The following is a 24,565-nucleotide window of genomic DNA, read 5'->3' as shown; positions in this document are numbered from 1 at the left end:
TTTAGTTTTTTGAGTTCTTTGTATACTCTGGATATTAGAGCTCTATCTGAAGTGTGAGGAGTAAAAATTTGTTCCTAGGATGTAGGCTCCCTATTTACCTCTCTTATTGTTTCTCTTGCTGAGAAAAAACTTTTTAGTTTGAGTAAGTCCCATTTGTTCATTCTAGTTATTAACTCTTGTGCTATGGGCAAAGGACTGATATATTAACATATGTTACATAGACAAGATAATAAGACAGATATGAGCTATCATTAATTATCTTTATTTTATAAACAAAGTTAAGAAGGTGAAGTAACTTAGATAAAGTCAAACAGCAAGTAATCTACTTTAGCTTTTACTAAGATCCAGGCAGTCAGGTCCTCCAGGCTGTGCTCTTAACTGCACTATTAACTCTGTTTACTTTCTCTGGCTTTTATTTCCAGCACCTAAATATGCTCATTCTCTAAAAATCCAAGGGATTTTGTTTGTTTGCTTATTTCTTATTAATGTTTTTGCTTTGCAATACTGATTTCTGAACTCAGGGCCACACACATGTCTAGCAAACACTCTACCAGTGAACTACATCCCCTGCCCAGGCAGGCTTTGAACTTGTGATTTTCCTACCATAGCATCCTAAGTAGCTTGGGAAACAGATGTGTACCCTGGTTGCCTCTTGACCTTTCTAATACAGGTGTTTAGTGCTATACATTTCCCCTTACGTATCAGTTTATCATATTCCACAAATTCTGATAAGTTGTATACTTATTTAGTTGAAGTACTTCCTTTTCTTAAATTTTTTTACTGGTGTTTTTAGTTTTACTTAGCAGTAGAATATATTTTGACATATTATACGTACATGGATTATAACTTCCCATTCTTGTAGTTGTGGATGATATGGAGTTACACTGGTTGTGTATTCATATATGAACATAGAAAAGGAATGTCTTCTGTCTTTCCTATTTCCACCCTCCTTGCCTTGCCTTGATTCCCCTTTGTCTAATCCAATGACTTTCTATTCCCCCACCCCTTATTGTGTGTTAGCTTATCAGAGAGAACATTTGGCCTTTGATTTTGGGGGATTCATTTATTTCACTTAGCATGATAAGTCTCTAGCTCAATTTATTTACCTGGCAAATGCCATAATTTTATTCTTCTTTATGGTGAGTAATATTCCATGTGTATATATACCACATTTTCTTTATATGTTCATCTGTTGAAGAGCATCTTGGTTAGTTCCATAGCTTCACTATTGTGAATTGAGCTGCTATAAACATTGGGGTGGCTATATAACTGTAGTATGCTGTTTTTCAGATCCTTTGGGTATATACAGAGGAGTGGAATAACTGGGTCCAATGGTGGTTCTATTCCAAGTTTGGTTGAAGTACTTTGTTTTCTCCTTTGATTTTATCTTTCACTCATAGGTTATTCAGAAATTCATTAGTTTTCAAATGTTCATGAATTTTCCAGAGCTATTTCTATTATTGTTTTTAAAATTGTGACCATTGTAGTCAAGGAATATACTCTGTGTGACTCAAATCCTTATAAACTTATTAGTAGTTATGATTCAGAATTTTCTGTCTAGGTAATTCATCTGTTTTCAGTTGCAAAGAATATATATTCTGGGGCTGGGGATGTGGCTCAAGCGGTAGCATGCTTGTCTGGCATTCGTGCGGCCCAGGTTCGATCCTCAGCACCACATACAAACAAAGATGTTATGTCCGCTGAAAACTAAAAAATAAATATTAAAAAAATTTCCTCTCTTTCTCTCTCTTAAAAAAAAGAATATATATTATGTGATCCTTAGGTGGCATGTTCTATAAATGTCAGTTGGTTCAAGTTGGTTGATGTTCAAATTCCTTAAGGGATTTCCATCTCCTTGTTACTGATTTACTGACAAAGGAATATTGCAATCTCCTGCTGTTCTTGTTTCTGTGTGCTTTTGTATATGTTTTTGCTCCAGGTGTTTTGAAACACTATTTTTAAGTATATAAACATTTATGAAATCCCTTCCTTCTCACTGATACTTCTCTGCTCCAAGGTCTACTTTCTTTAATATTAATATAGCACTCCAGCTTTCTTTTATTTGTTACCAACATATATTTTTCCATATTTATATTTTCAAACCATCTGTGCCTTCTCTGGCTCTGACATCCCCTGAACAGATGTTCTGAGACATAAATGCCCTTCCCATATAGTCTTGCACTCCATACTAGGCAACCTCTACATGCAAGTGCCTTCCTTACATCACTTGAATTCAGATTACTCTCAACCACCCCCACACCTGTTGTGACCTCCACCTCCTTCCTTATACCTCTTGAGTGCTGACATCTTGCTTTGAAGTACTTGTAATCTGTCTTAGTCAGCTTTCTCACTGCTGACCAAAAAGACCTGACAAGAACAGCAGAGAGGAGGAAAAGTTTATTTGCGGGCTCACCGTTTCAGAGGTCTTAGTCCATAGACAGCTGGCTCTATTCCTTGGGGCTCAGCTCCATTCCTTAGGGCTTGAGGTGAGGCTGAATATCAGGGCAATAGGGTGTGGTGGAGAAAAACAGTTCAAGACATCACAGCAGGAAGCAGAGAAAGAGATCTTCTCCTCAAGGACAAAATATATATCCCTAAGTCATATTCCCAGTGAACCACCTCCCCCAGGTGCTCCCTCCCTGCCTACAGTGAACAGTTAGCCCTGTCAGGAGATTAATTCACTGATTGGGTTAAGACTGTCATAACCCAGCCATTTCACCTGTAAATCTTACATTTTCTCACATGAGCTTTTGGAGAACACCTAATCTAAACCATAACACTATCCTTTCCTTCTTTTCTCCTCCTCTCTCTTATTGTACATACCCCCTTTGTTCTGCCTGCCTAATGAATTTAGGGATGAATTTTTCAGGAAAGGAGACTTCTTTATACTAGTGTGTGTATGTTCCATGTACTAGTGTCCACATTTAATTGTGAGCAGCATAGATTTATAATCTTATAATTTTAGTAATTTTATAACCTCATTTTGTTCCATAATATCAGTAGGACTTTGTTATGGCCAGGGCTGCCATAACAAAGCACCACAAACTGAGTGACTTCACAGAAGCTGTTAAACAACAGGATATTGTCTCAATTTCTCCAGTCAATAATCTGAAATCAAGGCATGGGCAGGGCCATTCTCTCTCTGAAGGTATTAGGGCTGTGACAGCAAACCTTCAGTCATCACTGAACATTCCTTTTGTGTGCATGTTGGTGTCCAAATTTCTCCTGTATAAGGATGCCAGTAATATTGGATTAGGGTCCACCTTACCCGAGTATAACCTCATCTTAATTAATCATATCTGCTAATAACTAATCATGAACGTGGGTAATATAGTTCAACAACAGATTACCCAAGTATCCAATTTCAGAGATTTGGCATTTTGCTCTGAAATAACTTTAATATTTGGAGACATTTAAATAATTTTTCTATATTTTACATTTCTATTTCATAGATTTTTTTAAGGAATATAATACCAGGCTAGGGTCATAGCTCAGTGGTAGAGTGCTTGTCTAGCACTTGTGAGGCACTGGGTTCATTCCTAACCACTACATAAAAATAAAAATAAATAAAGGCATATGTTCATGCAATATACCTTTATTAAAAAATAAATATAATACCTAGCTTCTTTGATAATACCTATCAAAAATATCTCATATTCATCTAATGAAATTATTTTCCTATTTGGAATATTTCATATGTACAGAAGAATATGTGTAACACAGCTGAGTTCCAATGACAAATAATGGCCACCAAATATGGCCAGTGAATGTCTTAGGAGAGGCAGTGATTCATTCTTTTTAGTTGCTGGGAAGTGATTTTTCTCTCCTCTGCACCGTCACCCATTTGTTGGATTTGTCCATTCAGGAAATAATTAATCAACATTCATGTGTGTTTTGTGGAGCTTGCATTTGGACAGCACTTTTTAGTTTCCAGGATGATCTTTTTTTTTTTTCAGGGAAATTATTATAATTATTTATTTTATTTTATTATTATTAATCTCCTTTTTAGCTTCTCATTTTTTAAAATTTATTTTTATTGACTTTTTAAAAAATAAATGACAGTGGAATGCATTACAATTCTTATTATACATATACAGCATAATTTTTCATATCTCTGGTTGTATATAAAGCATGTTGACACCAATTCATGTCTTCATACATGTACTTTGGGTAATGATGTCCATCACATTCCCCATCCTTGTTAATCCCTTGCCCCTTCCCTTTCCCTCCCACCCCTCTGCCCTATCTAGAATTCATCTCTTTCCAGTAAAAACTGATCTTACTGCATTTTTCCAACAGATCCTAAGCTAGGTAGGGCAGGAATTGTGAGTTTTTCTGTCATTTCCATTCTAGGAGGTGTCAGAACCAGCTTGGTATTCCTTAACCCTATCAGGAGCTGCAGGTATCTAAGGAGAGGCCTGGGCACTCTGCTTCCCTAGGAAGGCCTCACACTTCTCCGCTTCTCATTGTGGTCCACCCCTCTGTACTATAAACCCTCACCAAAGACCCTCAGATCACCTCTTGTTTTGCATTCTCCATGCCAGCCCCAGGACAACCAGAACTTTGGAAGGTCCCATTCCAGCTCATGGGCAGATCTCTTCCTGAGAAGTTGTCTCCATCAACCTCTCTCACTCTGATATGTGTCCTCTCTGCCTCAAAGAAACAGAATATAACAGCAAATGATGCACACACTCACCACTGACAGGCAGAGTTGGGGCTAGAGGCTGGGTCGATTGAGAGTCCTTGGGGGCGTTTCCAGGAAGGTCTCCTGGAGCAAGGTCCCTGAGCTGTGCCAATGGCAGATGTTACTTTACATTGCAAGACATGGCTTGCAGCCTTCTTGCTTAGGTAGCTGGAATATTCTTCCGTTTTTATTTTTAGAGCCAGAGTAGAGATGATCAATGTAATTTCAATGCTCTGATCATAAACCTCCATGTTAATATTTCCCCTTTAAATTGAGTATTTATGAGTCCTTTAAGAACCACCTGGATATTCTACCTTGAGGTCCCAAAGTCATTTAGCTATAAATTATTGAACATTCTCTTAGACCTTTTTCCTTGGTCTGGACTTGATTATTTCTAATGATCATAAATGCTGCTCTAACATTCCAGACATGCACTGTTAAAGTCACGCCATCAGCCAGAATTGAAGCAGGGTACCCAGTCACCCATGTGTCCCCAGCCCAGTGCTGAGAGGTGTAATGACCTTCACACCTTTTATTATACAGGAGAGAGGGTGAGGAGGATGCTGTGTGAGGGGTCGGACCTCATTGGGTATCTCTGTCTTACCTTCTGGAAACATGTGCTGGCCTCTCACCGAACTCCGTGAGCAGTGCCTGGTGATAACTCTGAAGCCAGTTCCTTATAAACATATTTAAAAGTGGTATGTAGCATGGTCCCAAAAGCAATGTGGGCTCCTCCTTACCTTCAGAGGTCAGGACAGTTGAGTTTTGCCAGGCTGCCATGCAGCCGTCTCTACAACCTGGTGTGGCTCAGACTCACTCCTGTGCTGGAGCCAGGCCCAGGCTCTCATCCCTACTACTCCTGACACCTCCTGACAGGCCTGTCTTCACACAGCTCTTCTGGCAGACTGAGCAGCTGCAGATACTGGCGCTGAGTCCATCAGAAGGTGCAGGCTGCCAAAGCACAGTTACAGGGAGGCGAGAGGCAGGACAACCTCTGACTGGGCTCTGACCTTTTCTGTTCTGAGCTCTATTCCAGAGCCAGTGACCTGACAGAGCAGCGGCCCAGGCAACCATCTTCTCCTCATGTGATCTCACAAACCAGAGATGCTTTTACTCCCTTAAAAACTCCTGATGTATTTCTGAGCTTAATTTGCAAACATTTGTGTCTGGGGCTACGGGGGGCCCCCTGACCCAGCACTTGCAGCTCTTCACCTGGGTACCTGTCCAGTGCTGTCTAGTCAAGCTGCAGCTCTTGAAGGTTGTTTCCCACCCCCTGGATTATGCCTCCTCCATCCTAAGAAACTCAAATAAATCATCAGCCAGGAGGAGATGGGAAGTCCATAACAAGAAAGCAGAAAAGAGTGAAAGGAAGTCTTTAACCTCACCCTGCCTCCAGAAAAGGAGGAGGAATTGGAAGATTTGAACTGCAAGTTAGATTTAGAAACTTTTGCCCTTCTGTTTCTTTCCAAATAAAGTGTGATAATCTCCAAAAGAACTTTTATTGAAGTCATAATAACTAGGCTTTCTATAACTATGTCATGAATTAATGAAAGATTAAATTTTCAATTTGCTTTTAAATCATCATTAGGTTTATTAATATTAACATTACTCTGCTCATGAATACCTTTTAGATGGTTTGCTGTGACACTGTGAACTAAGGGGAAAAATGTTATTTGCTAATTACTTTAGGTGAAATTCAATAGATCCTCACTTTTTGTTTAAAAACAGATAAAATAAAACCAAGAAGATGTTCATGGGACTATACCAGCATTTTGGAAACTTGAAGACAGAGGTGAGTGCAACTGGCCCCATGGAACAACTCATGAGAAGTCTGTGGGTTCCATAGTAACCATCAATCCTGCTCTCTAGAAAAGCTGTGCCACCAACAGACATGGCACAAGGAACCAGAGAATGAGAAGCAAAGTTTCCTGAACAGTCCTCTGGGAGGAAAGGCACAGATCACCCATTGCTTTTATTGTAAAAAAAAAAAAAAAATTGGAGTAAGGGTACCAGGGATTGAAATCAGGGTCACTCAACCACTGAGCCACATTCCTGTCCTTTTTTGTATTTTATTTAGAGACAGGGTCTCACTGAGTTGCTTAGCATCTCACTTTTGCTGAGGTTGGCTTTGAACTCAGGATCCTTCTGCCTCAACCTCCTGAGCTGATGGGATTACAGGAATATGTCACCATGCCCATAATCACTCATTGATTTTAACCTTCTCTCAAGCCATCCAATGATTAACAAAGATTTTTCTGCAGCAAAGGGTTCCCAGGCTCTGCAAAGCTGGCACATCAAAGGACCAGGGGTTCCAGTCTGCTCACCATCACTACTTATCACAACCTACCTAATCACCAGCTTGAAATCCTGGGTCCCACCAGACACCACTGAGCAGCTTCCCCTCTTGGTCTCCACACATCACAGTCAGCACATTTGCTTCCAAATGCCTCACCTTTCTCCAAAGCCACCAAGAAGGGCATCAAACTGCCTTGCGACTGCCAGTCTGTCCTCTTGCTCATCTGTCCTCTACCCTCTGCCCTGTACTCTTTGTACAAAGCAGATCTGGTTGTGCTCTTCACCTGCTTGAAACTAACTTTAAATCAGAGCTCAGACACCTGCAGCCTGAGAGCATCCTGTCCCGCAGGGAGTCTCAGACCTGCACTGAGAACCCCTTGGTGAGCCTTCAGATATGTCCTTTCCTAAACTCATTCTAAGGCCAATAAATGTGGATGTCTGGGGGTGAGATCCAGGCACTAAGAACTTCCCAGGTGACTCCAGGGACAGCCAAGATTCCACAGTTCTGTTTGCTGGTCAGATGACTGAAAAATGAGCACAGGTGTGGGAATGTGCCTCTCCTCAGCATGTGGCCTTTGTTTTCCTCTTCCACCCCCATCCACTGCCACCAGAAATCCATGCACATCATTGAAACATTGATTACTAATTTTCTCATGTTTCAAAAGATCTCAGATGGCAAAGATTCAATTGCCCATAACTCACATTGATAACACACTTACATTGTCCATACTGGCCTGCTTTTATTAAGTTTTTAGTTATTTCCCATAACCCTACCTTGAAAATTCAAGTGTAACAACTTTCATGAAAGTATACACTTTCCCCTGCCTCCTTCCACCTTTAGGAGTCCTTATTCTCTCACATTCTTTGAAGTTTTATGGAAGCTGCTAGTATTCCTAACATTATATGTGTATGTGTATGTGTTTGTTTGTGTGTACAAATGCATATAAATGTATAGCATATAAGTGATCCTTTAATTTAACAAAAATATTCTGTTGAATGTATCTACATTCTGTGTAGTCTGGGAAGAGATAAGGAGAGAGAGAATGGGAGAGAGATTAGTTTTGATGTGTTGTTTCATATTATGGGAACAGACAATCAGAAATCCATGGCACTTGTCAGCAGGCCGGAAATTTAGGAAAAAGTAGATGTTGCAATCTCGAGTCAATTCCATAAGTTAGCAGGTTGACAACTCAGATGAGTCTTCTATTTTGCTACCTTGAGAAGAATCCTTTCTGCTTCAGGAACCTCAGTTCTTGCACTTAAGGCCGTCAACTGATTAGATGAGGCCCACCTACACTATAAAGGGTGGCCTATGTTACTCAAAGTCAATGTCAATCACAGCTAAGAAGTATTTTTCCACATCTAGACTGATGCTTAACCAAACAACTGGGGACCATAACCTTGCCAGCTGGACACATAAAAATAGGCATCAAAGAGTGGTGGTCCTTAAACTCACCCACTGTGCTCACTGGTTTTGACTGGAGTCAGCCTGTGGATGTACCTGGTTGCATTGATCACTCTCCTGCTTATGCACTTTTGAGAGATCTCCAGGTTTTTGCTGCTCTGAACCTCATTGCTACGAGCTTTAGGCACAGGCCTCCCTTGTGTGGGACTGTACCTGGTATATGTGCAGGGAATGTGGCTGCTGGTCACAGGGCATATGAGAGGTGAGCCCAGGGATCACACCCAGCTCTCTTCCTAGAAGCAGCATCAGTTGCCACAAGTGTCGGTCACATGTGAGATGCCCTTGGTCTAGTCTCCTTGGAGGTGTCCAGGCACTTTCTCATGGTCTCTTAGCTGTTGGCAACAAAACCTTCAGAAGCTATTTCATTATGAGGTCTATATTTATTGTCATTGATAATGTTATATTCCTTTTCTGTGTTTGATAGTCATTTGTATTCCTTTGTAAAATTTCTGGTCATATATTTTGGTCATTTTTAACTAGATTAATTATATTTTTCTTACCAATTTGTAGGTTATCTTTACATATTTTCAATTTTCAAGTGTGTTAGTTATATTGAAACCTCTATCAGTTATATTGAAAATATATTCTTAAATTTCAAAACATTTTTAGTTTAAGACATCTTTCTACCCCAGATAATCAAGCATTGATTACATTATTCTTGTATCCATTATTTATAAATGTAAATGACAGTGTGTCTCTTAGTTGCTTTTGGTATATAGGAAAAATTAATCCTTGTGAAAATATTATTAACAATCACACAAAATTGAGTACTACTTAAGTCAATGAATCATAAGTCAAACTTCAGCAATATGGTAAAAAACTACTGACCTTTACATTCACAGAAAAATTCATGAACTTCCTATAACAATATGGGCATATAATTTAAAAAAAACTCATACTCACTTTACATTATTCTGTAGCTAGTAACATCATGAGATGCTTTTAAAAGTCAGAAATATTGTACTATTTAGAAATACTCTGAATAGGAAAGAAATTAGCTGTAAATTTTATTCTCAAAATTGATCAATAAAGAGGAAAATACTAGTTAAGCAGACAAAAATGTACCAAAAACAGGGTATTGCTCATATATACAGAAGATATGAACAGTATAGATTTATTTCTAGTTGATTCAATCCTATTTACACATTTAAAATACAAAATTACATTTCAATCTGTCAAGAAGCTGACCACATTTAGCATCAGAAAAGGAACTTGACTTTAGCTTCTGATCATGACCTCAATATCCTGGAATAGGAAAAGGAATTTCATGGAATCTAGATGCATTTATCAACACCAATTAATAAAAGTTAATTCTGAAAAGTAATTCCTGAATGTCATCCATTCACAAATGAGTCAAAGGCATTAGGACCTTAACACTTGGTACCACTTGAAGTTGTGAACTACTCTCCTACAGTGGTTGGTTTTCATCTCGTCCAAGGATTGTTACAGTTGCTGAACTAGATGAAGTAGGGTGGCTGAGGCTGTCTGCAGAACTTTGTTGTTGTGGTCTCCATTCTGATTTAGGTGTAGTTTTATAGTCACTGCTGGCTTTATCTGTTGCCTGAGACTTCTGCTTGCAGGCTGTACATCTAGTCGCCACTCAAGGCTGTGATAACTGGGAAGGCTGGGTGCCAATTCACCCAGAATAGTCCTGATCTCTTTTCTGTTGTCCAGGTAAAGCTGAAGCAATAATTTGTTCAGTTCTTCAGAGAATCCCAGAACAAAAACAGAGTCTTGGAAACCCACTTCAGAAATCATGAGCTTGGAGCTCTCAGTGAGCAGGTAGGTCAACCCTTCCACACCATGCTGGACAGTGTTACTGCTCATGTTGAGCTTCCTGGCGGCACCCTCATAGACCCTGGGGATGGTCCTTGCCTCAGGAACTCCACCCTGATCCACCCAAACTCCACCACCACTTTGGCAGGAAGGCCAGGTGCTCCTTATGCTCTTCCGACAAGTCCAGCAGCATCTTCGCTGGGCACCCTTTTCCACCCAGCAGCACCCTGGTCTTCCTGTTTAAGACATCTTTGGACATACAGATGTCTTTAATTTTTTAAAAAAATATTTTTAGTTATAGTTGGACACGATACTTTTATTTTATTTATTTATTTTTATATGGTACTGAGAATCAAACCCAGCACCTTGCACATGGTAGGCAAGCACTCCACCACTGAGCTCCAGCCCCAGCCCCAGATGTTTTTAATTTTATGTGCTCAAATTATTAATCTTTTCTCATGTGATCATATGTTTTTATGTGTGCAATCTTAGGAAATATTTTATAAGATCAAGTTTTAAAAGCTACCCACAATATTTTCCACTAATCATTTTAAAATTTCCTTTTAAAATATTAACATGGTTAATATATCTAGAGTTGACAATACATATGGAATGATGTAGGAATGCAAGTGTGTATTTTATTTGTGGAATGTCAGTTCTCCAGTCCCTTTTGTTAAGTAATTCTCTTTTTTCCTACTTCTCTATGATGCCATCTCCATCATGAATCCAAGTTGTCCATGTGGACAGTTCTGTTTCTGGGATTCTTAAGAATGTGTTGATAAACTTGTGTTTTTATTGTATTGATACATGATTCTTGCTACATCGGTTGAGAATGTTTCCTTCCACTACAGAGTAAAAAGAAAAAATATAATCATAAGACATCCACTTGTATAGAAGGGTAATAATAGTAATCTGTGTGATATAGCTTTCCTTGGGAAGAATATATTTTGGACATAATTTTTTTTAATGTAGGAGTATCAGAACACTGCTTATAGAACCCACTCAACACTAAGTAGCCACGAAGCAGAGACCTGTCCCCTACCAATGGACAGCTCTCTTTCTTTCATGACATCTATTCTTACCATATGAAAAGTCTTCCATGTAAAATAATTGCCACTTACTCAGTATTGTAGAGAGAGTTGTGAGAGACTCTGTGTCTAATAGAAGAAAAAATAGGCCTTAATCTTATTATGTGGGATTAGGCCCCAATTTCCTTAATAAGACTCTTACTGTACAGGAATTAAAACCAAGAATCAGTAAAAGGGATGGAATCAAACTAAAAAGTTTCTTTTCAGTAAAAGAAACAATCTGTGAGGTGAACAGAGAGCCTACATCCTGGGAGCAAATCTTTACACCTCACATATCAGATAGTGCACAAATCTCTAGGGTACATAAAGAACTCAAAAAGCTAAACACCAAAAAAACAAATAACCCAATCAACAAAAGGGCTAAGGACCTGAACAGACACTTCTCAGAAGAGGATTTACAATCATTCAATAAATATAAGAAAAATGCTCATCATCTCTAGCAATCAGAGAAATGCAAATCAAAACCACTCTAAGTTATCATCTCACTCCAGTCAGAATGGCAGCTATTATGAAGACAAACAACAATAAGTGTTTGTGAGGATGTGGGGGGAAAGGTACACTCATACCTTGCTGGTGGGACTGGAAATTGGTGCAGCCAATATAGAAAACAGTATGGAGGTATGGAACCACCATTTGACCCAGCTATTCCTGTCCTCAGACTATATCCAAAGGACTTAAAAACAGCATACTACAGGGACACAACTACATCAATGTTTATAGCAGCACAATTCACAATAGCTAAAGGAGGGAAATGCAGGGAAGTGGGTTTAAGAAATATAGTAGAATGAAATAGATGTGAGCCAACCTAGATGTCCTTCAGTGGATGAATGGATAAAAAAACGTGGCATATATACACAATGGAATTTTACTCAGTATTAAAAAAGAACAAACCATGGCATTTGCATGTAAATGGATGGCACTGGAGAAGATAATACTAAGTGAAGTTAGTCAATCCCCCAGAAACAAATACTGAATGTTTCCTCTGATAAAATAAGGTTGACTCATGGTGGGGTTGGGAGGGAGAGCATGGGGGAAACAGGGTAAAGGGGTGGGAGAGAAAGGGAGGGGGCAGGGGATTAGCAAGGATGGTGAAATGTGATGTATGAAGACTTGAATTGGGTGTCAACATACTTTATATACAAAAAGAAATACAAAAATTGTGGTATATATGTGTATTAAGAATTGTAATTCTACAAAAAAAAATATAGCATTACCTTAGGTAGAGGGAAGTGAAAGGAGGGGAAGGCAGGGGATATGGGGATAAGAAAGATAGTAGAATGAAACAGACATTATTACTTTATATATATGTGACTGTTTGACCAATGTGAATCTACAATATGTACACTCAGAAAAGGAGAAATTGTATCCCATCTACGTATGATATATCAAAGTATAAAAGTGCATTCTACTGTCATGTATAACTAATTAAAACAAATTAAAAATTAAAAAAGAGAGAATTGTGGCTTTGACCAATAGCGTTGCCCCTGCATCTCCCAAAAGAGCAAGAGTGCATGGCTCTCAGAAAACTCCCTCTGCTGAGAAGCCTTGCTTCCCTTCAGTCTGGTCCTCACAACTAACCTCTTACACTGTTACCAAGAAAGCCTAATGTGTGCATGGGAGTGGGTATGTCATGAGGAATAGAACATTCCAACATTTAGATTGTATATTGCTTCCACTCTGCATTCTTCTTGCTCACTACCCTAGTGTGTAATTTTGCAATGAATTTCCTTTCATTTTACTGAACATTTTTAAATTCTTCAAAGACTCTGTGATTCTAGAATGCTGTGTTGTTTTGTGAGCCTCTGTGTTTTCATGCAAAATGGAATGTCTAATTGATAGGAGGTTGCTGTTACATCAAAGTAAAGTTTTGCACTTAATGTAATTTCTACATCTGCACCAGCATTTTACTATTTTAATCAGAACAACTTTATAATGACAATAGCTTAATTTATAATAATAATAGCTTAATAGTTAATTGATAGGCCAGAACCACTCCAGGTTCCTCTTTAGATTTCATGGTGTTTTAGCCTTCAAAATACTTTTTTTTTTTGGCAGGGAGGATGTACTGGGGATTGAATTTAGGGGCACTCTACCATGGAGCCACACATCCCCAGCCCTATTTTGTATTTTATTTCAGAGACACGGTCTCACTGAATTGCTTAGTGCCTGTTTTTGCTGAGGCTAGCTTTGAACTCATGATCCTCCTGTCTCTGCCTCCTGAGCTGCTGTCATTACATGTGTGTGCCACTGCACCTGGATACCTTAAAAATAATTTTAAAAATGACCTAGACAAAGTCTTATGTTGACAAATGTAGTATATGCCTTTATGTATTTATGTTCTTTTGCATATCCCCTAATAAAATTTTATAATTTGTCTACAGAAGTCTTAAGTCTATTATTTGATTATTTAGGCATTTTCAGTCTCTGATACTATTGTAAATAGTATATCCTGTTCAATCACGATTTCTAATCATTTGCCACTGGAATATAAAACTTTAATTTTGCTTTTATATCTCAAGCTTTTATTCAGGAACCTTGACAATTTCTATTTAAAAAATAAACAATATATTAAAAAAATCGTCATCATTTGAAAATAATGCAAGTTTAAGCTTTCTATATTTTAGTATTCCATTCTTCTACTTTCTTTTATTCTCATTATATTTTACTCATGAGGATCTCCAATACAAATTTGATTAAACATGGTGATACCGGGTATGATTATTCTGATTTTAAATAAACATTTCTAGGGAGGAGAGATGCTAGCAAGAAGTCTGACTAGAAGTCCTACCATCCTTCCTCCCATAAAGACAACTCCCAAAATAAGCAATGCATTTTGGTGAGGGTAAGTGAAGAGAGCCCCAGAGCACATCTAAGGATCACCAGAAGCCAGATAGAGCATGGGATCCTGGGAGGTTCACACAGAGTATAGGACACACTTAGTTTCTGACACACCATCAACAGCCAGGAGCAGCTCAGAACAAGGGAGCTTCCTCCCTGTGTGGACTAATCAAGCAAGAGGACCCCAGCAGCTCCCACCCAAACCTTGGACACCTTCCATACTCACTACTAGGACTCTTGTATTCTCATGCCACTCAGCTCTCCTGAGGGGACTGCCTGGAGTCCACACATCTGAGTTCCCAGAAGAGAAAGAGGTGACGGTGTACCCCACTCCTGTGGCCAGCACAGCTATTAGACCATGACACCTGGGGACTGGAAATACTGCTGGATTGTGTCTTGCTCAGGTGACAAACAGCCATGGCACCCCACCTTCCCTGAGACTTAGCACTGCTAAACCACCCACACTTGGTGGCCTGCCACTCCTGAGCTCAGCCCCTGTCATAGCCTACCCCATGGGGCCAGCCTGCAGTGAAGCCACACATCAGTGCTCCCAGACCCTGGTGCATCCTGCCCCTCAGGGCCTGGACTGGGACTGTAGGCTGCCTCCTGGAAGAGGCATCTGAGTGCCCACAGCAGTCATAACCTACGTCTGACTGAAGTTTCACATCACTTCTTGGGACCTAGCAGAGCAGCCAGACTTGCAAGGACTGAGATGAATGTAGTGTCGTGGGTTCAGAAAACAGCATTGGCTGAGCTGCATCCTCACCTACAGGTCAGAAAACCCTACAACCCTGGGTAAGACCGAGGACCCTGCAATGCTGGAACTGTGTGATCTTCCTAGACCTTCCACTCCTAGAACTGGATAGGCCTCTGTGGGGGCTGTTGCATTTTCCTTCCCTGATTGGTTGCAGCTCTGTCAGTCACTTGCAGTGATCTGGCCACATTCAAAGTGGCCCTACATGGCTGCCCTGATCCTGGAAGTAGCAGAATGTGTCTTCATGCTTAGGCATGCCTTCCTATAACCCAGGGGTCAAATTACCTTACTTGTCCTTGTAACCCTGACCCTCTTGACCTTATTTGGATGAAATTTTCTAAAGAATGAGGGTCTCCCTGGTAAAAGTCCACCCTTGGACATGCTCACTCTCATCAGCCCCTCGTGAGATTCCTTGCTCTCCCATTTGGAGAGCTTGAGGCAGAGGAGCTGTCCTGGGTGTTTTATTTGGTATCCTAGGAAATTCACTGGAGTAACCTTTAGTTTGGATGCCTGTGCTGCTGGGGGCGGCAGGCCTGCCAAGATTCTGCAGTCCTGGAACTGGATAGGAATCCTAGACCCTACAATGGAGTGATCTCCCAGAACCCTGCAGTTCTGGAACTGGGTGAGTTTTCTGGACCCACCCCCATTCCTGGAACTGGGTGACCCCCAAGCTGCTGAGCTGCTGAGCCACTCTGCTCCCTAGAGAGGAGTCATTATATATTTTTGTTTCCCTTCCCTTCAAAGTGCAGCACTGTGGGAGTCCATCCTTGAACTGACTGAGTTTACTCCCTGGCTAGGTGTGAGGTGCTCAGACACTTTTAATGTGGCAGAGCTCTCCCCACCCTTTTTGGGTTTGAGAGCTTTTCCGTGTGATGTGGAGGCATGTCTCACCACTGCCTCAAAGACCCAATCATCGCACCTGACCTTGCCACATTGCCCCCCGCTTGACCTTCATTGGATAAAATTTTCCCCAGAATTTTTTGTTCCCCAATAAAAGCCCTATCCCTAGTGTTCTCTCTCTCTCTCTCTCTCTCTCACTCTGTCTCTCCTCTTCAGTTAAACCTCACTGCCTCCCTGGGGGGCTTGAGGCTGAGGGTTCAAGAAGCCATCCCAGAGCTGGTTTAAAGGTAAAATGGTGTCTGTGTCTTTAATTTAAACTCCCTGAGGATTTTCCCACGTGACCAAACTGTTCACACCATCTGCACTGGCCCTGGACTAAATAGCACCACAAACTCTTCTTGCAATCATAGAATGAGAAAGGGCCGACTCTTATGTAGATCAACTAGGAGTTCCTTTGAGTTTGTTGAGATGAAAAGTGCTTAGAACAGTAACTCACCTAATAAATTCTCAGTACACTTCACCATCACCTGGTTAAGATCAACATTTCTTATTGTGTACTATATATCCTTAGATAGTGGAACTGTGTGCCTTGCCAGTGGTCTGATGGCTTTCCAATGGCCCTGTTCATAGCCCATGGTCCTCATCCCTGCCACCTGCTCCTTCTCCCACATCCTTGGGCAGTGGTTTGCAGACAGGTGCACACCAGGATCATTTGCAGGTCATCATCTCATCTGACCTCCTTCTTCACCTGAGGCTGCTGGCCTCTCTTTCCTGGTTCCCAGGCACTGCTCATGTGATTTGCTGTCCTGGGCCCTTCTCCACATTGATAGAAGGGAGCTGAGCCATTGTGGTTGGATGGTAAACACCAGAACATATTTACAGTCCTGCAGAACTTCTAGCACCATGAAGAGTGCAGGCTCTGCAGCCAGGTGCCTGGGTGCTGGCTCAGCTCCTGCTCCAGTTCTTCCCTGGACAAGTCCATTGCACTAGCCCTACCTGCCTTCCTCTGTGAAGACTGACTCCTATGTGGAGATATGTTGGCATGTGGTCTTAATCATCTACTAAGGAAGAGGCTTAGAATTACTTGGTATGTAATAAGCAGTCAAAATTAAAAATTTTAACTTATCTTTTCTTAATATTCCTCATTAGGAGCTCTAGATCTTGGGATAGTAAAATTAATGGAAGCTAGCTGGGTTCAAATTCTGACTGAAGGACTCATTGGGAGCACAATTTGGAGCACATTATTAAACTAAGATCAGCCTGTTAGGCTATAGGATTAATACTACCTACTTCCTAACACACAGTTATTTCAGAAGTAAATAAAATAAATGGAATTAAGCACTTTGTATAATGCCTAGCATGTAATAAATAGGAATTACTAAACTTCAGTGCAGTGGTTTTTAGACTTTATGATTACTGATACCAGATTTAAGATCAAAGATATCATATAGGACCCTATTTTCATATGTCAATTGGAATTTAGCTCTACTAGTATCTAGAGCTGCAGTAGCAAGAAGTAGTTTTTTAAATCAGTGTGTATGAACTCTTACAACAAAAATATACTAGAAAAAAATTGAGTGAAATATAGTTTTAAAAAAGTATATTCACATATGTATATTCACTAAAGGCAGACCACAGTCAAAAAAGAGTTAGAAAATTCCTTATGAATTTCAAAAGTCTAGTTTGACCCCTGTTGAGCAGTTAGTCAAGAAAGAACTTTCACTATGTTAACACACCCCTCAGTGGCTTTGTTTCATGGAAGAATTTCCAGTCTGTTATTTTAGTGCTGTGCTATTATGCATTAGATGAACTAGTTTTCCTGGTTGGTTTTCTATTTGTAACATTCAATTGATAATCAACCCAGATTTGTTTACAAGATTTGGGACTTTTAAAGTCATTACGATGCTTTTTTGTATATACACAGCAAAGAGGCTATTTTCCAAATGATGTTATTTTGCCAACATCATGAATGAGATGCTGCCAATTTGGCTGGTTTGTTAAGAAGGTCCTTTTTTTTTTTAGTTTCAGGATTTCTTCTTGTAGGTCACAATTTGCTAAGTGTTTTTTTTTTAACATGTATGGTGTCTAATTTTATTGAATATTCTTTAACACATCCACAATACCAGTATCTTGATGTGATGCTTCCTCTTTATCAGTGTTGTCCAATAGAACTTTCTGCCATGACAGAAATGTACAGTATCTGCACTGCACTGTCACGTATAATAGCCACCAGCCCATGAGCCCATGTGGTTACTGAGTTCTTGAAATAAGTGGTGGGACTGAGATAGTGAAATTTGATTTTGTAGAATTTTAATTAATTTAAATAGTCATACAAGGGCTTTGGTTCCTGTATTGAATGACTAATATGTAGGTTAGCAGAAGACCTTTTAATTGGTGTTCATTATAATTTTCTTTTCCTGATCTTTTTCCTTGCCTGCCTTCCTTTCTTTGTTCCTTCCTTCCTTCCATTCCTTTTTCCTCCCTCTCTCCCTCACTTTTCCCTTTTCTCCTTTCTCTCCTTCCCCCATTCCTTCCTTCCTTTTTTCCTTCCTTCCTTCCTTCCTTCCTTCCTTCCTTCCTTCCTTCCTTCCTTCCTTCTTTCCTTCTTTCCTTCCTTCTCTCTAGCACTGGAGCTCAATCCCAGGGCCTCAGCATGCAAGGAAAGTGCTTTACCACTGAAACACATCCCAGCCTTCAGGAGAGTTTTCAATTAAAGTCTCCTGAAAGAAAACTGGGTGTACAAATATAATAATTACAATTTTAGAAATGGGAGGTCCATCCATGCTTTTAATTCCAGTGGCTTGGGAGTGTGAGGCAGGAGGATCATTAGCTCAAAGCCAGTCTCAATAAATTAGTGAGATACTGTCTCAAAAAATAAGATCTCTGAATGTGACTCAGCGGTTAAGCTCCCCAGGGTTCACTCTGCAGTTCCAAGGGGAAGATAAGAATTTTACAAATGGGAAATAATGTTTTTGAAATAGTACAAGTTACATATTTTAGCTTCAATTTAAAAGTTTAGTCCTATTCTCAGACTTTATTTACAGGACATTCTGCTATTTTTTTTTCTTGAAAACATGGTACTTAAACAAATCTGACTTTTTCAAATGTGAAAATAGAATCCACTGAGAGTTAGCTGCCAATTCCTGATAGTATTTAGTTGTAAGTTCCACAAATACAGAAAGGTTTTTTGTTTGTTTTTAGTACTGGAAATTGAACACAGAGCCTTGCACATGTTAGGCAAGCACTTAACTGAGCTTTATTCCAGCCCAGAAAGTGTTTTTAAAGATTGTCTTGTCTCTGTTATCTAGCATGGTGATGGTGTATAGTAAATTGTCATTCAATGTTTGTTTAATTATTGTAATTAAATATCAACAACCTAAAGCTTTAAACTACACAACAGTCCTTAAATCCTACAATCCAATAGTGACATCAGTTCATGTTAGTAGCAAGATGGAGATGGGAACCAGGGCCACAGTGCAGTGATCCCTGGCTGGTAGCTGAAACCTCAGGATGCAAACTGCATCAGCACAGGGCACTGCCATGTATGGACACATATTTGGAAACAGCCCACTAGAATCAAGGTCTATTTACCCTACAGTCTTAGGTTCAGAGTTAGAAAGGACTTTCCACATGATTTAAACCAACATTCTTTCCCCAGAAGGATTTGTCTTTACAGTGTATTAAACATGGTTGCTATGGTCTGAATATGTTCTTCCCAAATGTATATGTTGTGACAATCACTATTGTGACAGCAGCAAAAGGGAAAATGAGACTTACTATGCTCTCAAAATCAACTTAAATAAATTATGTCTCAATTCTAATGACATATACATTTTCACTGGTTGATAGTACAGGTAGAAAAAGTATGTAATGTGATTTATAAGTCAAAACGTGTGATTAGGTCATGGAGCTCTATATTTTTTAACAGAATGAATGCCCTTATATAAGAGGCTTCACACATCATTCACATCCCTTTCCCCCCTTCTGCTTTCTGTCAACTGATGACGCAGCAATACACGCCACCTTGGACTATGTGAATATACATAGTGTTACTTAACTGTACACTTCAAAATGGTCTAAATGGCAAATTGTAAGTGTATTTTACAATAAAAACATCAAAAGATGCATTTTCTATTGTTCAGTGTTTCCTGCTATTATTTAGTAATCACATTCATTAAGAGTACTAAGCAGCCAGGCACAGTGGCTCATGCCTGTAATCCCACTGGGAGGCTGAGGCAGGAGAATTGCAAGTTCAAAGCCAGCCTCAGCAAAAGCAAAAGCAAGGTGCTAAGAAATTCAGTGAGACCCTACTCTAAATAAAAAACAAAATAGGGTTGTGGATGTGGCTCTCTGGTACCCAAAAAAAAAGAAGCACTAATCAAAATTTCACAACCCTGTATTTGAGATTCAATTCTGCTTGCTGCATCTCTGAAAACTAAAAGCATGTCACTTAGCTAAGCCTCAGTTTCCTCATCTGTAACACAGGAATTATAAAATGCTTACTTACCCATTAGAAGTTGCTGTGAAATTTCAACTTGGTAAACTCTAAATACACAAAGCTCAATAAATGTTAACTCTGATTTTATTTTTAAGTTTTCAAACCAATATGATTCTTGTACTTTGTATAAAGAAGGCTAAAAACTGGCTTTAGCATTAAAAAGTCCATTTGTTCATTTCTCCTTAGTCCTTAATGTTATGGAGAACTATAATAAGATTACATGCCCTAAAACACATTTCATATTATAGTCAAGTGGTGAGCCCATGTGTTGACCACTGAGTCAATAGTTAATAATCTTAAAGTATCATACTCCAAGAGGCAAAAATTTCAGAGAAGCCACAATAACTTATTGTACTTGAAATAATTTACATATAATAATGTGTGTATAAACCTATACATATAATTTTTATCAAGTATAATATGATCATACAAAAACATTGACTCACAATATAGTTCACACATACCAAGAATGCTATTTTATTTTTGTCCCTTTTACATCATATTTTAGGCAAGATGATGAAACCCAGAAAATAACAGGAATGGACTAGTTTATAAAAACTGGGTATTTTATAAGTGAAACACATTCAGTCATCTACATCTCTGAAATTGCAAACAATGTGACTTACTATACTCTCAAAATGAACTTAAATAAATTATTGCTCAATTCTAATGACATATGCATTTTCACTAGTTGATAGTCCAGGTAGAAAAAGTATGTAAAGTGATTTATAAGTCAAAAGATTTCATACAAAAGGATTTTGGGGGGTGGGTACTGAAAATTGAAGTAAGGGACACTCAATCATTGAGCCGCATCCCCACTCTTTTTATGAACTTTATTTAAAGACAGGATTGCTAAGAGTTTTTGCCATTGTTAAGGCTGACTTTCTACTTGAGATCCCACCTGTCTCAGCCTCCCAAGCTACTGGGATTGCAGGCATACATCCAAAGGAATGGTTTTAACCAAACCCTCATAATGTCAGGAGAAAATGCATTGAAATTAAAAATATCTGAAGCATGCATTTTTTAAGACCATTATAAAAAATACAAAAAAGGTTAAAAATGTCATAAAATAAAAATTTATACAGATAAAGTTAAGGGGTTAAAAACTATCAAATGTATTAAAATCATCTAAAGTCAAATAAGACATAATTTATCTATATAATTTAAATTATAATATCATATAAATATATTGCATGTTATATAATACATATATAATATAAATTAAATACAATATATTTATATAACCTTCTAATTTATATTATGTATAATACATTTATTTTATCATATATACATATAATAAAAATATATAAAATATATATATATAAATTTTATGTATATTAATATATAAATATATATTCATAATATATTATATATAATTTATTTAATATACATACTTATATATTTATATATAAATTATATATATTGATATATAAATATATAAGTATGTATATTATATAAATTATATATTACATATCAAAATGTTTATGATTCATATGTATTTAATATGAATTATACATAATATATGAAATATGTGTATATTATATACACATATAATAAAATAAAATATAAATTAAATATATAAATATTATTTTATTATCTATAACATATTTATTATATATCATATAATATATTTAGATTTATATTAATTTATATTATATTGCATATCATTGTAATGTAATTATATAATAATATAATTTCTATTATTAATAAGATAATAATACAATTATTATATTAGTATAATTAATATTAATATGATATATAAAACATGGATTATATTATAATTATATATAAACAACTTATATCATATAGATATATATAAATCTATTATATGTAGTATATAATAAATAATACATAATATATAATATATAAATATATTATAATTTAAATTATATAGTTTAGTTATTTGGCTTTAGATGGTTTTAATGCTTCTGATAGTGATTTATCTCTTAGCTTTATCTGTACAAATTTTTATTTTATGACAGTTCCAAACTTTTAGTATTTTTTTTTTTAAATAACATTTATTGGTGTCACTTATGGTAGAAAAAAGTTCCTACACCAGATGTGCATGACCCAATCGTTAAATAGAACATTTCTGAGGTGAACACACATCCTGACCCACATTTTTATATCCAGTTTTTTAAGATAGCCAATTCCTCCTCTCTCTCTTCCCCAAAACATGTGAGCAACTGCTAATGGAAAGCAGTAAACAGCCACTTGGGCTATAGCATTTTCAACTCCACTCTGAGGTGAAGATTCCAATTACATTTGAGACTTAAGTTCTCTTGGTTTTCTCCTAAGGAAAGTTCTGAGACCAGTATTTACAATATTACAGCACTAGCAGATCAGTGTCTTCAACTCGTCTCTTTCTGCTGTAGCCTCTTCACCAGTTGGGGGAGGGCCTACACTTCCATAGAATTTGCTGATAATTGGCTGAACAATTTCTTCTAGATCCTTTTTAGTTTTGAAGTCTTCAATGTCAGCTTCTTGGTGGCTTTCCAGCCATTCAATCTTTTCCTCTACAGCTTTTTCCATGGTCTCCTTATTTTCAGAGGAAAGTTTGCCTCCCAACTTTTCTTTATCTCCAATCTGATACTTTAGAGAGTAGGCGTAGCTTTCCAAGTCATTCCTAGTATCAAGGCACTCCTTGCATCTTTTGTCTTCCTCAGCAAACTTCTCAACATCATTAACCATCTTTTCAATTTCCTCAGGTGTCAGGCAATTTTGGTCATTGGTAATTGTAATCTTATTTTTGTTCTCTTTACCTTTGTCTTCAGCTGTCGCCCCCAAAAATAACATTCACATCTATCTCAAAAGTGACTTCAATCTGGGGGACCCCACAGGAGGAATTCCAGTGAGATCAAATGTACCCAGAAGGTGGTTGTCTTTTTTCAGGGGTCCTTTACCTTCATAGACCTTGATTGCAACAGTAGGTTGATTATCAGAAGCTGTGGAAAAGATCTGAGACTTCTTGGTGGGTACCACAGTGTTCCTTGGTATCAGTTTGCTCATGACACCTCCCACAGTTTCAATACCAAGTGTCAGGGGACATACTTCAAGCAGTACTAGGTCACCTGTATCTTGATCATCAGAGAGTACACCAGCCTGGACAGTGTCACCATATGCAACAGCCTCATCTGGGTTTATGCCACAGGATGGATCTTTGCCATTGATGAACTCTTTAACAAGTTGTTGAATCTTTGCAATTTGAGTAGAGCCACCAACAAGAACAATCTCATCAATATCAGACTTCTTCAAGGCAGAATCCTCCAGTACTTTCTGAACAGGCTTCATGGTAGACCAGAACAGGTCCATGTTTTCTCTTCAAATTTTTCCTGAGTCGGGGTTTCAGAAAAGTCTTCTTCATAGAAGGACTTGATTTTAATTCTTGCTTAATGTTGAGCAGACAGGGTCCAGTTGGCCTTTTCTACTTCATGCTGGAGTTTCTGCACAGCTCTGTTTTCTTTCCTAACATCTTTGCCAGTCTTCTTTTTGTACAGCCTAACTAAATGTTCCATAACATGCTGGTCAAAGTCTTCTCCACCTGGATGAGTATCTCTATTGGTGGCCATGACTTCGAAGACATCAAAATGTCAATGGGGAGAAGAGACACATAGAAGGTTCCACCACCCAGATCAAACACCAAAATGATGTTCTCTCCCTCCCTCTTATCCAGACCATAAGCAATAGCAGCTGCTCTAGGCTCATTGATGATCCTCATAACATTCATGCCATCAATAGTTCCAGCATCTTTGGTTGCTTGCCAGTGGCATCATTAAAAAAGGCTGATAGAGTAACAACTGCATAGGTAACCTTCTTTCCCAAATAAGCCTCAGCAGTCTCTTTCATTTTAGTGAGAATCATAGCAGAGATTTCTTCTGGAGCAAATGTCTTAGTTTGCCCACCTCCAATGTCAACCTGAATGTATGGTTTATGTTTATGTTTCTCTTCAAACACTTTGAAAGGCAAGAACTTGATGTCTTGCTACACAGAAGGGTCATTCCCTGTGCTGCCAATGAGCCGCTGGGTTTCGAAGACCGTGTTCTCAGGTTTGGAGATGAGCTGATTCTTGACTGTATCGAGGATCAGATGTTCTTCTTCAGAGGTGAAGGCCACATAATAAGGCCTGATGCACTTTCCCTGATCATTGGAGATGATCTCCACTGGCCATTCTTGAACGCCCTGAAGCAGGAGTAAGTGGTCCCCAGGTCGATGACGACCATGGTACCCATGTCCTTTTCTTGTCATCCTGCTCAGCCATGCTGCGCAGAGCAGCAGCAGAACGCGGCCACCAGAGAGAGCTTTATCTTGCCCTAGCTGTTGGCCACTT

General features: G+C 38.5%; 1 protein-coding gene and 2 pseudogenes across 5 annotated transcripts in view; 1 reads left to right on the top strand and 2 right to left on the bottom strand.

Annotated features, from left to right (window-relative positions):
* The window catches only part of LOC143405150 (glycogen debranching enzyme-like), a 45,571-nt gene extending 33,247 nt beyond the window's left edge, over positions 1 to 12,324 (top strand). For all 5 annotated transcript variants that reach the window (XR_013091979.2, XR_013091978.2, XR_013091982.2 and 2 more), the window contains 2 exons: positions 6,413 to 6,476; positions 10,119 to 12,324. The gene's annotated coding sequence lies outside the window, so the exon portion shown is untranslated. The remainder of the gene's footprint in view (positions 1 to 6,412; positions 6,477 to 10,118) is intronic.
* On the bottom strand, positions 9,807 to 10,413 carry LOC143404363 (COMM domain-containing protein 2 pseudogene; annotated as a pseudogene).
* Positions 12,325 to 22,360: 10,036 nt separating the features above from the next.
* On the bottom strand, positions 22,361 to 24,467 carry LOC143403750 (endoplasmic reticulum chaperone BiP pseudogene; annotated as a pseudogene).
* Between the last annotated feature and the right edge of the window lie 98 nt (positions 24,468 to 24,565).

This window comes from Callospermophilus lateralis, chromosome 7, assembly GCF_048772815.1.
Source record: "Callospermophilus lateralis isolate mCalLat2 chromosome 7, mCalLat2.hap1, whole genome shotgun sequence".
Taxonomy (NCBI): Eukaryota; Metazoa; Chordata; class Mammalia; order Rodentia; family Sciuridae; genus Callospermophilus; species Callospermophilus lateralis.
This window is presented reverse-complemented; position numbering and strand designations above follow the sequence as displayed.